The sequence below is a fragment of the Camelus dromedarius genome, chromosome 23 (assembly GCF_036321535.1).
Source record: "Camelus dromedarius isolate mCamDro1 chromosome 23, mCamDro1.pat, whole genome shotgun sequence".
NCBI classification, from domain to species: Eukaryota; Metazoa; Chordata; class Mammalia; order Artiodactyla; family Camelidae; genus Camelus; species Camelus dromedarius.
In genome coordinates, this window is record NC_087458.1 from 11,172,405 (window position 1) to 11,185,195 (window position 12,791).

At 56.9% G+C, this 12,791-nt stretch overlaps 5 non-coding genes across 5 annotated transcripts; 2 read left to right on the plus strand and 3 right to left on the minus strand.

The window, feature by feature from the left end:
• Nucleotides 1-5,056: 5,056 nt before the first annotated feature.
• On the minus strand, nt 5,057-5,128 carry TRNAE-CUC (transfer RNA glutamic acid (anticodon CUC)). The gene has a single exon. It is a non-coding gene; the product is annotated as a tRNA-Glu (tRNA).
• A 291-nt stretch (nt 5,129-5,419) lies between these two features.
• TRNAG-UCC (transfer RNA glycine (anticodon UCC)) lies at nt 5,420-5,491 on the minus strand. Its single transcript has one exon. It is a non-coding gene; the product is annotated as a tRNA-Gly (tRNA).
• A 710-nt stretch (nt 5,492-6,201) lies between these two features.
• Nucleotides 6,202-6,273, minus strand: TRNAD-GUC (transfer RNA aspartic acid (anticodon GUC)). The gene has a single exon. It is a non-coding gene; the product is annotated as a tRNA-Asp (tRNA).
• Nucleotides 6,274-6,869: 596 nt separating this feature from the next.
• Nucleotides 6,870-6,952, plus strand: TRNAL-CAG (transfer RNA leucine (anticodon CAG)). Its single transcript has one exon. It is a non-coding gene; the product is annotated as a tRNA-Leu (tRNA).
• A 1,056-nt stretch (nt 6,953-8,008) lies between these two features.
• Nucleotides 8,009-8,079, plus strand: TRNAG-GCC (transfer RNA glycine (anticodon GCC)). The gene has a single exon. It is a non-coding gene; the product is annotated as a tRNA-Gly (tRNA).
• The last annotated feature ends 4,712 nt before the right edge of the window (nt 8,080-12,791 follow it).

Consider the following 12,791-nt stretch of genomic DNA (forward strand, 5'->3'; position numbering starts at 1 on the left):
CTTGTCCCTTTTCTCTTTCTTACCCTGATCCCGCTGGGGTCACACGGTGCACTGGAAGGAATACCCTACACTGGCACCCGCTCGCCCCACCTCTTCACGTTTCACCGCGCTTCCCCGCTCTCTGCCTCACTCTCCCCACACTCGGAAAGTTACACAGTGTTTGCTCAACCAGGAACCGAAAAGCTGCCGCCCCTGGGAGGGCTACATTGCACTCCCCAGGAGTGTCCCCAAAGCGTTATCCTGCACGAGGAATTCCAAAGAGGAATTCCACAATATCAGGGCAGAGTGCACTCTATGTTCACTTTACGTCCCTCAGCCGAAATATTTTTCGAACACCCGCCCGCTCCCCCACCACTAAAACCACCATCACCACCAACACCCCAACAACAAACACCACCCCCTCCCCTGAAGCCCTCCTCCCACCACTGGCACCCCACCTAGCGACACCACCCCCCAGCACCATCAAATCCTACTTTGTCAAGGGTACTGCCCTTGCGTGTGTCCGTTTGGCCTCATTTTTAATTTTTATATTTTTGAATTTTCATTTTAATAGAAGTATAGTTGATTTACATTATTGTGTTATTTTCAGGGGTACAGTAAACTGATTATCTTTTCTATACATGTGTATATATACGCATATAGATCGTTACTTTCCGTTACAGGTAATTACGAGACGTTGAATATAATTCTCGGTGCTGTGCCATAAATCCTGTTATTCGTACCCGCTAATACCAGCTCCTAATTGATCCCTCGCGTACACGTTCCCCTTGGGTAACAGTAAGGCTGTTCTCTCTATCTGTCAATCTGTTCCTGTTTTGCACAGAGGTTAACTTGTACTATTGTTTGGATTCCACATATATGTATTTTGGTCCTTCTGTCTGACTTATTATACGAGGTTCGGTGCTAGCTAGATCCATCCGTGTTACTGCAAATGACAAGCTCTCATGCTTTTTATGGCTGAGTAATATTCCATGAGATTGATTTTAATACATTGAAAATCTCTCTCTCTCTTATCTGTTTTTCTATCGATATCTATCGATCGATCTCTCTATCTTTCTATCTCTCTCTCTACCTATCTATATCTCAAATTTCCTTAAGCCAATCATCCACGGAATGACACCTGGGATTTTTTCCCCTGTCATGGCTATGGCCCACGGTGCTGCTATGAACATTGAGGTGTACGTATCTTTCCCAATTAGAGGTTTTGTCTTTTCCGCATACATACTCAGGATGGGGACGGCTGGATCATATGGTAACTCTCCATTGGTGCCTTCATTGTTGTTTTCATTGTCGTTGAAGTGTAGTTGATTTCTAAGACCGTATTAGTTTCAAGTACACAGCAAAGTGATTCGGTTTAGAATGTATACTGTATTTACAGATTATTTTCCATTATAGGGTATTCCAGGACATTGAAGTATCGTTCCCTGTGTTATTCAGCAAGTCCGTGTTGCTTCTCTATTTTGTACACAGTAGCATGTATCTGTTAAACACATACTCCTAACTGATACCTCCAATTTTCCCTTTCCACATGCATACCCGTCACTTGGTTATCGATGTCTGCAGAGTGTTTTTCTATTTTGTACATAGACAAATGTCAATTATGTATTAGATTCCACCTGGAATTCGATATCATATAATATTTATCTTGCTCTATATCTGCCTTTCTTCACACAGTGTGATAGACTCTAGGTCCATTCATGTGGCTGCGAATGACAGTATTTCATCGTCCATTGGGGCTGAGTAATATGCGATGGTAGGTTTCTACAGCACATCTTCTTAAGTCCACCGTCCACTCATGGGCCCTTGGGTTCATTCTGGCTCTCGGCTATTGCAAATAGTGCTGCTAAGAAGTCCTTGAGGAGGGGGGCGGTGCATGTAACCTTTCGAAGTAGAGGTTTCATCTTTCCCACGTAGGTACCCAGCAGTGGGGTTGCTGGATCATATGGTAGCTCTCCTTTGGTGCCTTCATTGTTGTTGTCGTTGTCGTTGAAGTGTAGTTGATTTCCAGTCCTGTATTAGGTCGGGTGTACAGCACAGTCGTTCGGTTTGTATGTATATTGTATTTTCAGATTAGTTTCCTTCATAGGTTATTCCAAGACATTGCAGATCGTTCCCTGTTATTCCGCAAGTCCGTGTTGCTTCTCTATTTTATACACAGTAGCGTGTATCTGTTAATCCCACACTCCTAACTGATCCCTCCAGCCTTCCCTTTCCCCTCGCATAACCGTCAGTTGGTTTTCGATGTCTGTGGAGTGTGTTTCTGTTTTGTCCATAGATTCATGTCTATTATGTTTTAGATTCCACCCGGAAGTGATATTATATAATATTTATATTTCTCAGTCTGACTTACTTCACGTAATTTGATGGACTCTAGTTCCATCCATGTGGCCTCAAATGACAATATTCCATCCTCCTTTATGGCTGAGTGATATTCTACGGTATATTTATGCAACGCATCCTTTTAGATCCTTCGTCCACTCATGGGACTTTGGGTTCATCCCGGGTCTCAGCTATTGCAAATAGTGTTGCTAGGAACGTGGAGGAGGGGTGCGGTACTTGTATATTTTCGAAGCGGAGATTTCATCTTTCCCACATCTATACCCTGCAGTGGGGTTGCTGGATCATATGGTAACTCTCCTTTGAAGCCTCTTTACTTCTCGACCTCATCCTCACATGCCACTCTCCCCAACCACATCCCCTAAGCTCCACACGCCACCACACACCCCGCCACACACACACACACACACACACACACACACACACACACACACACACACACAGACCTGAGACTTGGCGGATTGAAGGTGTTTCCTGATGAGAGGTTACCTTCGTTTCTGGGGCTGTAGAATGCCCCACTCAATTCAGACCTCGCCTAGACTCTGACTCCTATCCTTGTTTCTCTCCTTCCCTTGCCTGCTTCCTACACTGCTGCCCCAGCCCCAGCCCCCTGGTTAGCCTGACCACCTCAAAGCACAGCCCACCTGTCTCGCCCTCTCACCCACCGCCCCGCTGGGGTCCTCTCCCACCATCGTCCTCGTACCACAGCCCACTCACCCCCCCTGCTTGCTATCTGCCCTTCCTCGAAGACTCCAGGCTCGCTCCCCTCTACCCGCCACCAGCCCCTAGTTCCCCAGCCCCTCTCTCACACATCCGGTGCAGAAGACTCACTTCCGCCACTCCTGGCCTCCCACGGGCTCCTCAGACCCACTCCTACTCCATGGCCACCCTCTTCCCTACATCGGACCCACCCGCACACCGCACGCAATTGGGGGGCCAAGGGCAACCGCGGGCCCAAGCTTCGGCAGAGCCCCTGCCTGAGTGGCCAACTACTCTCCTAGCCAGTTCCCCGCAAGCCCCACTCCTCTCCTTCGCACCTGCGCTCCACCCAGTGCCCTGGACTCGTCCTGCCACCTCCCAACCCGAGGCTCAAGGCCGGCCCTTCTCTATGGGGTCGTCTGGCTCCGTTCCCTAAGCCTCGTGGTGTGGCCCCCAACCACGGCGACAAACACCTTCACCCCGTACTCTCGCCCACCCACACTCACCCCGAACACACCCACAAGGGCGTTGACGAAAGCGCCTGCGGTGATGGGATGCACCCATATGCCGACAGGGGCTCCCTTCCACAGGGGAACCGGCTTGCTCTAAATCCAGCGACTATACTGCTCCCGCCAAACGCTGCAGCTCATCGGCTGTCCACTCTGCCTCTGAAGGAAACAAGCTGTGAACCGCACACCAAACCCTTTGCTGACAGACGCGCCCAAGCCTGGCCTGAGAGGAGACCGAGGTCGGTGATTCACCATGGCCAGAATCCATAGGAGAAGGTGAAGACAGGCTGAAGAGAGGGATGGAGTCCATCCAATAATAGATAGTAACGTGGGAATGGGGAATATTAGAAGTCATAGCCAGGTGAGGGGTGCATGTGTGTGTGTGTGTGTGTGTGTGTGTGACTCTGGTGTGTGTGTATGTGTGTGTGTGTGTGTGTGTGCGCGCGCGCGTGTGCGTGTGTGTGTGTGTGTTTGCTGTTAGTGGAGGGGGAGGTATCGTCGGTAACGTTCTTGCCTCTCTGTGACAGGACTGAGAGTACCGGTAATGCAATCCGAATACCATGTTGGCTGGTAGTCCACCCTGCCACGCATCTGTCTCCACACCCTGCCACTTGCATAGCTAAAGTTTCCCGGGCGGCATCCGGTTTCTGCCTGCTTTCTCACCTCCACTGCCCTTTCGACCAACTACAAGCACGTGGCCAGGTTCCTTTTCACACCTCCGCCTCCCGGCAGCCTGTCTGCTCCCCTGCGCGGTTCAAGACCCCCGCGTCCTTGAAGGCCAACGACAGGCCCACGGGCTTCGAGGGCAGCCCAGGAGCTGGCACGCAGCAGGTAAGCCATCGGGACTGGTCGCTGGCTTGAAAGGAGACGTAAGGGACGGCCAGTCCCGGCAAGTGGCCCAACTTGGAGACGGAGGGCCCTCTCCCGCGCCTTCCGCTTTCCGTCGACGCGGCCACCAGTGATGCCGCCAACCACCACCACCGCCGCCGCCGCCACAACCTGCAGCGCCATCGCCAGCACCCTGTCCACCACGGCCACCAGCACCGTCACCAGCAGCACCAGCAGCACCAGCAGCACCACCAGCACAAGCAGCAGCACCACCGCCTGAGCTGGGAAGAGAGGGTGGCTTGTCAGCCGCGAGGATTGTGGTGGCGGAAGCAGTGCCGCTTGAGAGTCCAAGCACGCTCGTGGCCACGGCTGCGCCGGCCAGTCGTGTTTGGGGCTGGGGCAAGCGTCGGAGCAGGAGTCGTCGCCGAAGGCCTCGAGTGGGTGGGCGCGCGAGGCCGAAAGTTTTGGCGGGGCACGAGGGTGGAGGTTGCACGCCAGGGCCTGGGGCTGCAGGTGGAGGGTACCGGGTGGCTCTTGTCGGGGCGCTGAGGTCACGGGGCGGGGGAGAAGGAGCGGACGAGTTGGCTTGGCGCGTGGGCTAAAAGGGGGGTGGTGGTGGGGTGGGGGCGGAGTGTTTGTGGACGCGCTGGGGAGGTTGGTAGGCGGAGAGGAAGAAGAAATGCTTCCCTGACCGGGAATCGAACCCGGGCCGCGGCGGTGAGAGCGCCGAATCCTAACCACTAGACCACCAGGGAGCGTCGGGCTCCGCGTCGGGCCTGCCTCTGCTCGACCCAGCCACTGGGCGCTGCCTTGGCGCCAAGGCCCGGCCTTTCCACGTCCAGCCGCCCTCCGCCCCTGGCAAGCCACGTGCCCTAGCGTTCTTCCTGCTTGCTGGCACCCTCAAAACACTGCGCGCCTCCTTCCCGCACACGCGCGAGAAGCCGCAGGCCACCTAGCTCCCTCTTTTCTGCGCCCAGCTCCCAGCTCTCCCTCACGGGCCCCGGGCGGGAGGGCCGGCCGTGGAGCTCGGCAAAAGATGGGCCCGCTGCGTTGGCCGGGAATCGAACCCGGGTCAACTGCTTGGAAGGCAGCTATGCTCACCACTATACCACCAACGCTGCACAGCCCGGGCCGCCCCGACACGCCGGCCCCGGGCTCGCCGGAGCGCGGTCTCGCCGCCGCCGCCGCTGCCCCTGCGGCGGCCGGGCGCAGCCCGGCCCCGACGCCCCGTCCGCCAGCAGCTCTGCGCTGCGTCAGGCGCCACCGTCGGCCGCCCCGGGCGCCTCAAGCGCTCCAGCCCTACGCAGCTGCCCTCGCCCCCGGCCCGAACGCTTCTGGGGCGGGGGGCGGGGTGGGGGCGCGCTGTCGCTGCCTTGCTGCTGCCGGGCCCTCGGCTGCACGCCGCGGCCCGACCCCTCCGCGGGCACGCCACCTCTGGTTCCCCGCTCGCCAAAGCCCTTCTCCAACGGCTGTTGGGCGAGGCCACTCCCCGGCACCGAAAGGGGACGGGACTCATCCGCCCCACACCCGTCCCGGCAGCCGTGAAGCTGTGCAGGTGTGCGTCGCGTCGCAAGGAGCCCACTGCGGCAGCCACTGTGGGCGGGCCGCAATGTCGTCGGGCGCTTGTGGGGTCGAGAGGAGGCCCTCGCTCGGCCGTGGCGCCCGAGCGCCCGGCGAGGAGGACGGGCAAGGGGTTGCAGGGGTGGAGGGCTGGAGGCGGTCGAGGGTGGGCAGGCCCCGCTGGAGGGCGGAGGGACGAGAAGAAGGGCCGTTGGGGCCAGGCGGCTGGACAGAGAGCGGCGCCAGCCACCAAAAAGGGGCGTGTGGCCTCCCCGTCGGGGAATCGAACCCCGGTCTCCCGCGTGACAGGCGGGGATACTCACCACTATACTAACGAGGACGGCGGCGGCCACGCGGGCGCCCGACTGCTCTCCGGCTGCCTGCAGTCGCCTACCCCCTGCCCTCGGCCCTCTGCCCACCACGGGCGCCCGCCACGTGCCCGACCCGACCCGACCCGACCCGACACCACACCAAACGCGTCATGCAAGGAGGCAGCCCGGGACCCCGCCAGGGACACGGATCCGCGTGGCGCTGGAAACTCCCAGTGCGCGCTGCCTATAGCCCCCGACGCCAGGATCGCGCCGGGAGGAGGGGGCCCGAGGGGGCCGGAGAGCTCAAGCAAGGCTGTGAGGAGGAGGTGGGCGCTCGCCGTGCCACGTCCCGGGAGAAGAGGCGGAGGGGTGGGCGCGGCCGGCGGCAGAAGCTGGCCGGACGCGGCACACGGCTGGGTCCCGGGCCAGGGGTGGGCGAGGGGGCGGCGGCGGCGGAGCCGGGCGCGACGGCTGGCCTCGCTGCCCCGTTGGCCGGCGCGCGCCCGGTCCGTCGCGCAGCCGGACGGCCGCCCCCTGGCGCAGAGCACCGCGTCGGGCCAAGGGCATCGGTGTCCGCGTCGCGTCGGGTCCCAGCCAGCCGAGCGGCGACGCGCCCAGGCCCGCCGTCAGGATGGCCGAGCGGTCTAAGGCGCTGCGTTCAGGTCGCAGTCTCCCCTGGAGGCGTGGGTTCGAATCCCACTCCTGACAAGCCAGCCTTTTTTGGCCCGCCCAACAAATGCTGCACCCGGCCCGTCCCGGGCCTGGACAACACCCTACCGCCTCACACTCCGTTCCTGCCTCGCACTCTTGCCAGCTCCCCAGACTCCGGCCCCCTCGACGCGACACCCACACGACGCCTCTCACACGCAGGACCTCCTCAGCCACAGCTGCTCTTCCTGCCCAGTCCTGTGCGCCGGCCTCACGGAAACAGCCCAGGGGGAACCCTCTGGAAACTGCCGTTCAGGACACATGCCCTCCTCGCCTTCGCAGTGCAGGCCTTCGCGGCACTTCTTTCACCCACCTTGGCGCCACAGCGCATGTTCACGCGAGAAGCCGCTGCCCCGGCCGGACCCAGCCACACCCCGGCGCGCTCCCTCAGACGGCTGTCCACGAGCCAGCAGCCACTCGGCCAAAGTGCTCCTCCTCACGACCAACGCACCGGAGCGGGACCCTTCGGGAGAGCGGCCGGCAGGAGCGCAGAAGCCAGGCTCAGACAGCGCTGGTCATTGGCGCGGCGGCGGCGGCGGCGGCGGCGCTCCCAGGCGCCCATGTCCCACACTCGCTGTCTCCTCACAGCCCGAGCTCCCATCCCCTCTCCAGCCTGCTGCCCGCCAACGCCCGGCACGAGCGAGAAAGCCAGGCGCCAGAGGGACTTTGGGCCAGGGCCGGCGGTCGCTGTGAGGAGCGTCGGAGCTCAGCCGCACCTGCCACGCGTCGCCTGCCCTGACTGGAATTCGGGCGCAGGCCAGGCTGGGTCCGGTTCCTGGCTTCCTCCGGCGACACTGACAGTCTGGCGGCGGCCCTGGACGGCAGATTCGGAAGCGCAGGTTGGGCCGAGTCCGCCTCCGTCCCTGCGTCCCTCCTTCCCTCCGACCGCGCCGTGCCCTGGGGGTCCTCCCCGTTCCCCCGGAGCCTCTCCTTCAGGTCACTCACCGCCTCCTGCTCACATGGAGCGGATGTCCATGGGCGAGCAGCGAGCCACCAGTGTCTGGCGGTTGGCGGCGAGCGCCGCTGGGGCGGCGTCGGGCGGCGGCGGCCATCGGTGCATGGGTGGTTCAGTGGTAGAATTCTCGCCTGCCACGCGGGAGGCCCGGGTTCGATTCCCGGCCCATGCAGCGACCCAGTCCCCTTTTGGTCCCGCAGCCCACAGCGGAGCTAGGCTTCCCCTCTCCCACGCTCAAGGCACCTGTCCTACCACAGCATGCTCCCACCCGCAGCCCACCGCCGCACCTTCCCTCTCCTGTCCTGCCCACGCCGGCGCCCCCTACCCTCCGTGGGACGAAAACCCCAACCCCGAGAGCCAAGCCTCCGTGACCTGACGCCTTGCGGGCTCAGCCACTCTCGCGCCCACACACCTTCCTTGTCCCTTTTCTCTTTCTTACCCTGATCCCGCTGGGGTCACACGGTGCACTGGAAGGAATACCCTACACTGGCACCCGCTCGCCCCACCTCTTCACGTTTCACCGCGCTTCCCCGCTCTCTGCCTCACTCTCCCCACACTCGGAAAGTTACACAGTGTTTGCTCAACCAGGAACCGAAAAGCTGCCGCCCCTGGGAGGGCTACATTGCACTCCCCAGGAGTGTCCCCAAAGCGTTATCCTGCACGAGGAATTCCAAAGAGGAATTCCACAATATCAGGGCAGAGTGCACTCTATGTTCACTTTACGTCCCTCAGCCGAAATATTTTTCGAACACCCGCCCGCTCCCCCACCACTAAAACCACCATCACCACCAACACCCCAACAACAAACACCACCCCCTCCCCTGAAGCCCTCCTCCCACCACTGGCACCCCACCTAGCGACACCACCCCCCAGCACCATCAAATCCTACTTTGTCAAGGGTACTGCCCTTGCGTGTGTCCGTTTGGCCTCATTTTTAATTTTTATATTTTTGAATTTTCATTTTAATAGAAGTATAGTTGATTTACATTATTGTGTTATTTTCAGGGGTACAGTAAACTGATTATCTTTTCTATACATGTGTATATATACGCATATAGATCGTTACTTTCCGTTACAGGTAATTACGAGACGTTGAATATAATTCTCGGTGCTGTGCCATAAATCCTGTTATTCGTACCCGCTAATACCAGCTCCTAATTGATCCCTCGCGTACACGTTCCCCTTGGGTAACAGTAAGGCTGTTCTCTCTATCTGTCAATCTGTTCCTGTTTTGCACAGAGGTTAACTTGTACTATTGTTTGGATTCCACATATATGTATTTTGGTCCTTCTGTCTGACTTATTATACGAGGTTCGGTGCTAGCTAGATCCATCCGTGTTACTGCAAATGACAAGCTCTCATGCTTTTTATGGCTGAGTAATATTCCATGAGATTGATTTTAATACATTGAAAATCTCTCTCTCTCTTATCTGTTTTTCTATCGATATCTATCGATCGATCTCTCTATCTTTCTATCTCTCTCTCTACCTATCTATATCTCAAATTTCCTTAAGCCAATCATCCACGGAATGACACCTGGGATTTTTTCCCCTGTCATGGCTATGGCCCACGGTGCTGCTATGAACATTGAGGTGTACGTATCTTTCCCAATTAGAGGTTTTGTCTTTTCCGCATACATACTCAGGATGGGGACGGCTGGATCATATGGTAACTCTCCATTGGTGCCTTCATTGTTGTTTTCATTGTCGTTGAAGTGTAGTTGATTTCTAAGACCGTATTAGTTTCAAGTACACAGCAAAGTGATTCGGTTTAGAATGTATACTGTATTTACAGATTATTTTCCATTATAGGGTATTCCAGGACATTGAAGTATCGTTCCCTGTGTTATTCAGCAAGTCCGTGTTGCTTCTCTATTTTGTACACAGTAGCGTGTATCTGTTAAACACATACTCCTAACTGATACCTCCAATTTTCCCTTTCCACATGCATACCCGTCACTTGGTTATCGATGTCTGCAGAGTGTTTTTCTATTTTGTACATAGACAAATGTCAATTATGTATTAGATTCCACCTGGAATTCGATATCATATAATATTTATCTTGCTCTATATCTGCCTTTCTTCACACAGTGTGATAGACTCTAGGTCCATTCATGTGGCTGCGAATGACAGTATTTCATCGTCCATTGGGGCTGAGTAATATGCGATGGTAGGTTTCTACAGCACATCTTCTTAAGTCCACCGTCCACTCATGGGCCCTTGGGTTCATTCTGGGTCTCGGCTATTGCAAATAGTGCTGCTAAGAAGTCCTTGAGGAGGGGGGCGGTGCATGTAACCTTTCGAAGTAGAGGTTTCATCTTTCCCACGTAGGTACCCAGCAGTGGGGTTGCTGGATCATATGGTAGCTCTCCTTTGGTGCCTTCATTGTTGTTGTCGTTGTCGTTGAAGTGTAGTTGATTTCCAGTCCTGTATTAGGTCGGGTGTACAGCACAGTCGTTCGGTTTGTATGTATATTGTATTTTCAGATTAGTTTCCTTCATAGGTTATTCCAAGACATTGCAGATCGTTCCCTGTTATTCCGCAAGTCCGTGTTGCTTCTCTATTTTATACACAGTAGCGTGTATCTGTTAATCCCACACTCCTAACTGATCCCTCCAGCCTTCCCTTTCCCCTCGCATAACCGTCAGTTGGTTTTCGATGTCTGTGGAGTGTGTTTCTGTTTTGTCCATAGATTCATGTCTATTATGTTTTAGATTCCACCCGGAAGTGATATTATATAATATTTATATTTCTCAGTCTGACTTACTTCACGTAATTTGATGGACTCTAGTTCCATCCATGTGGCCTCAAATGACAATATTCCATCCTCCTTTATGGCTGAGTGATATTCTACGGTATATTTATGCAACGCATCCTTTTAGATCCTTCGTCCACTCATGGGACTTTGGGTTCATCCCGGGTCTCAGCTATTGCAAATAGTGTTGCTAGGAACGTGGAGGAGGGGTGCGGTACTTGTATATTTTCGAAGCGGAGATTTCATCTTTCCCACATCTATACCCTGCAGTGGGGTTGCTGGATCATATGGTAACTCTCCTTTGAAGCCTCTTTACTTCTCGACCTCATCCTCACATGCCACTCTCCCCAACCACATCCCCTAAGCTCCACACGCCACCACACACCCCGCCACACACACACACACACACACACACACACACACACACACACACACACACACACACACAGACCTGAGACTTGGCGGATTGAAGGTGTTTCCTGATGAGAGGTTACCTTCGTTTCTGGGGCTGTAGAATGCCCCACTCAATTCAGACCTCGCCTAGACTCTGACTCCTATCCTTGTTTCTCTCCTTCCCTTGCCTGCTTCCTACACTGCTGCCCCAGCCCCAGCCCCCTGGTTAGCCTGACCACCTCAAAGCACAGCCCACCTGTCTCGCCCTCTCACCCACCGCCCCGCTGGGGTCCTCTCCCACCATCGTCCTCGTACCACAGCCCACTCACCCCCCCTGCTTGCTATCTGCCCTTCCTCGAAGACTCCAGGCTCGCTCCCCTCTACCCGCCACCAGCCCCTAGTTCCCCAGCCCCTCTCTCACACATCCGGTGCAGAAGACTCACTTCCGCCACTCCTGGCCTCCCACGGGCTCCTCAGACCCACTCCTACTCCATGGCCACCCTCTTCCCTACATCGGACCCACCCGCACACCGCACGCAATTGGGGGGCCAAGGGCAACCGCGGGCCCAAGCTTCGGCAGAGCCCCTGCCTGAGTGGCCAACTACTCTCCTAGCCAGTTCCCCGCAAGCCCCACTCCTCTCCTTCGCACCTGCGCTCCACCCAGTGCCCTGGACTCGTCCTGCCACCTCCCAACCCGAGGCTCAAGGCCGGCCCTTCTCTATGGGGTCGTCTGGCTCCGTTCCCTAAGCCTCGTGGTGTGGCCCCCAACCACGGCGACAAACACCTTCACCCCGTACTCTCGCCCACCCACACTCACCCCGAACACACCCACAAGGGCGTTGACGAAAGCGCCTGCGGTGATGGGATGCACCCATATGCCGACAGGGGCTCCCTTCCACAGGGGAACCGGCTTGCTCTAAATCCAGCGACTATACTGCTCCCGCCAAACGCTGCAGCTCATCGGCTGTCCACTCTGCCTCTGAAGGAAACAAGCTGTGAACCGCACACCAAACCCTTTGCTGACAGACGCGCCCAAGCCTGGCCTGAGAGGAGACCGAGGTCGGTGATTCACCATGGCCAGAATCCATAGGAGAAGGTGAAGACAGGCTGAAGAGAGGGATGGAGTCCATCCAATAATAGATAGTAACGTGGGAATGGGGAATATTAGAAGTCATAGCCAGGTGAGGGGTGCATGTGTGTGTGTGTGTGTGTGTGTGTGTGACTCTGGTGTGTGTGTATGTGTGTGTGTGTGTGTGTGTGCGCGCGCGCGTGTGCGTGTGTGTGTGTGTGTTTGCTGTTAGTGGAGGGGGAGGTATCGTCGGTAACGTTCTTGCCTCTCTGTGACAGGACTGAGAGTACCGGTAATGCAATCCGAATACCATGTTGGCTGGTAGTCCACCCTGCCACGCATCTGTCTCCACACCCTGCCACTTGCATAGCTAAAGTTTCCCGGGCGGCATCCGGTTTCTGCCTGCTTTCTCACCTCCACTGCCCTTTCGACCAACTACAAGCACGTGGCCAGGTTCCTTTTCACACCTCCGCCTCCCGGCAGCCTGTCTGCTCCCCTGCGCGGTTCAAGACCCCCGCGTCCTTGAAGGCCAACGACAGGCCCACGGGCTTCGAGGGCAGCCCAGGAGCTGGCACGCAGCAGGTAAGCCATCGGGACTGGTCGCTGGCTTGAAAGGAGACGTAAGGGACGGCCAGTCCCGGCAAGTGGCCCAACTTGGAGACGGAGGG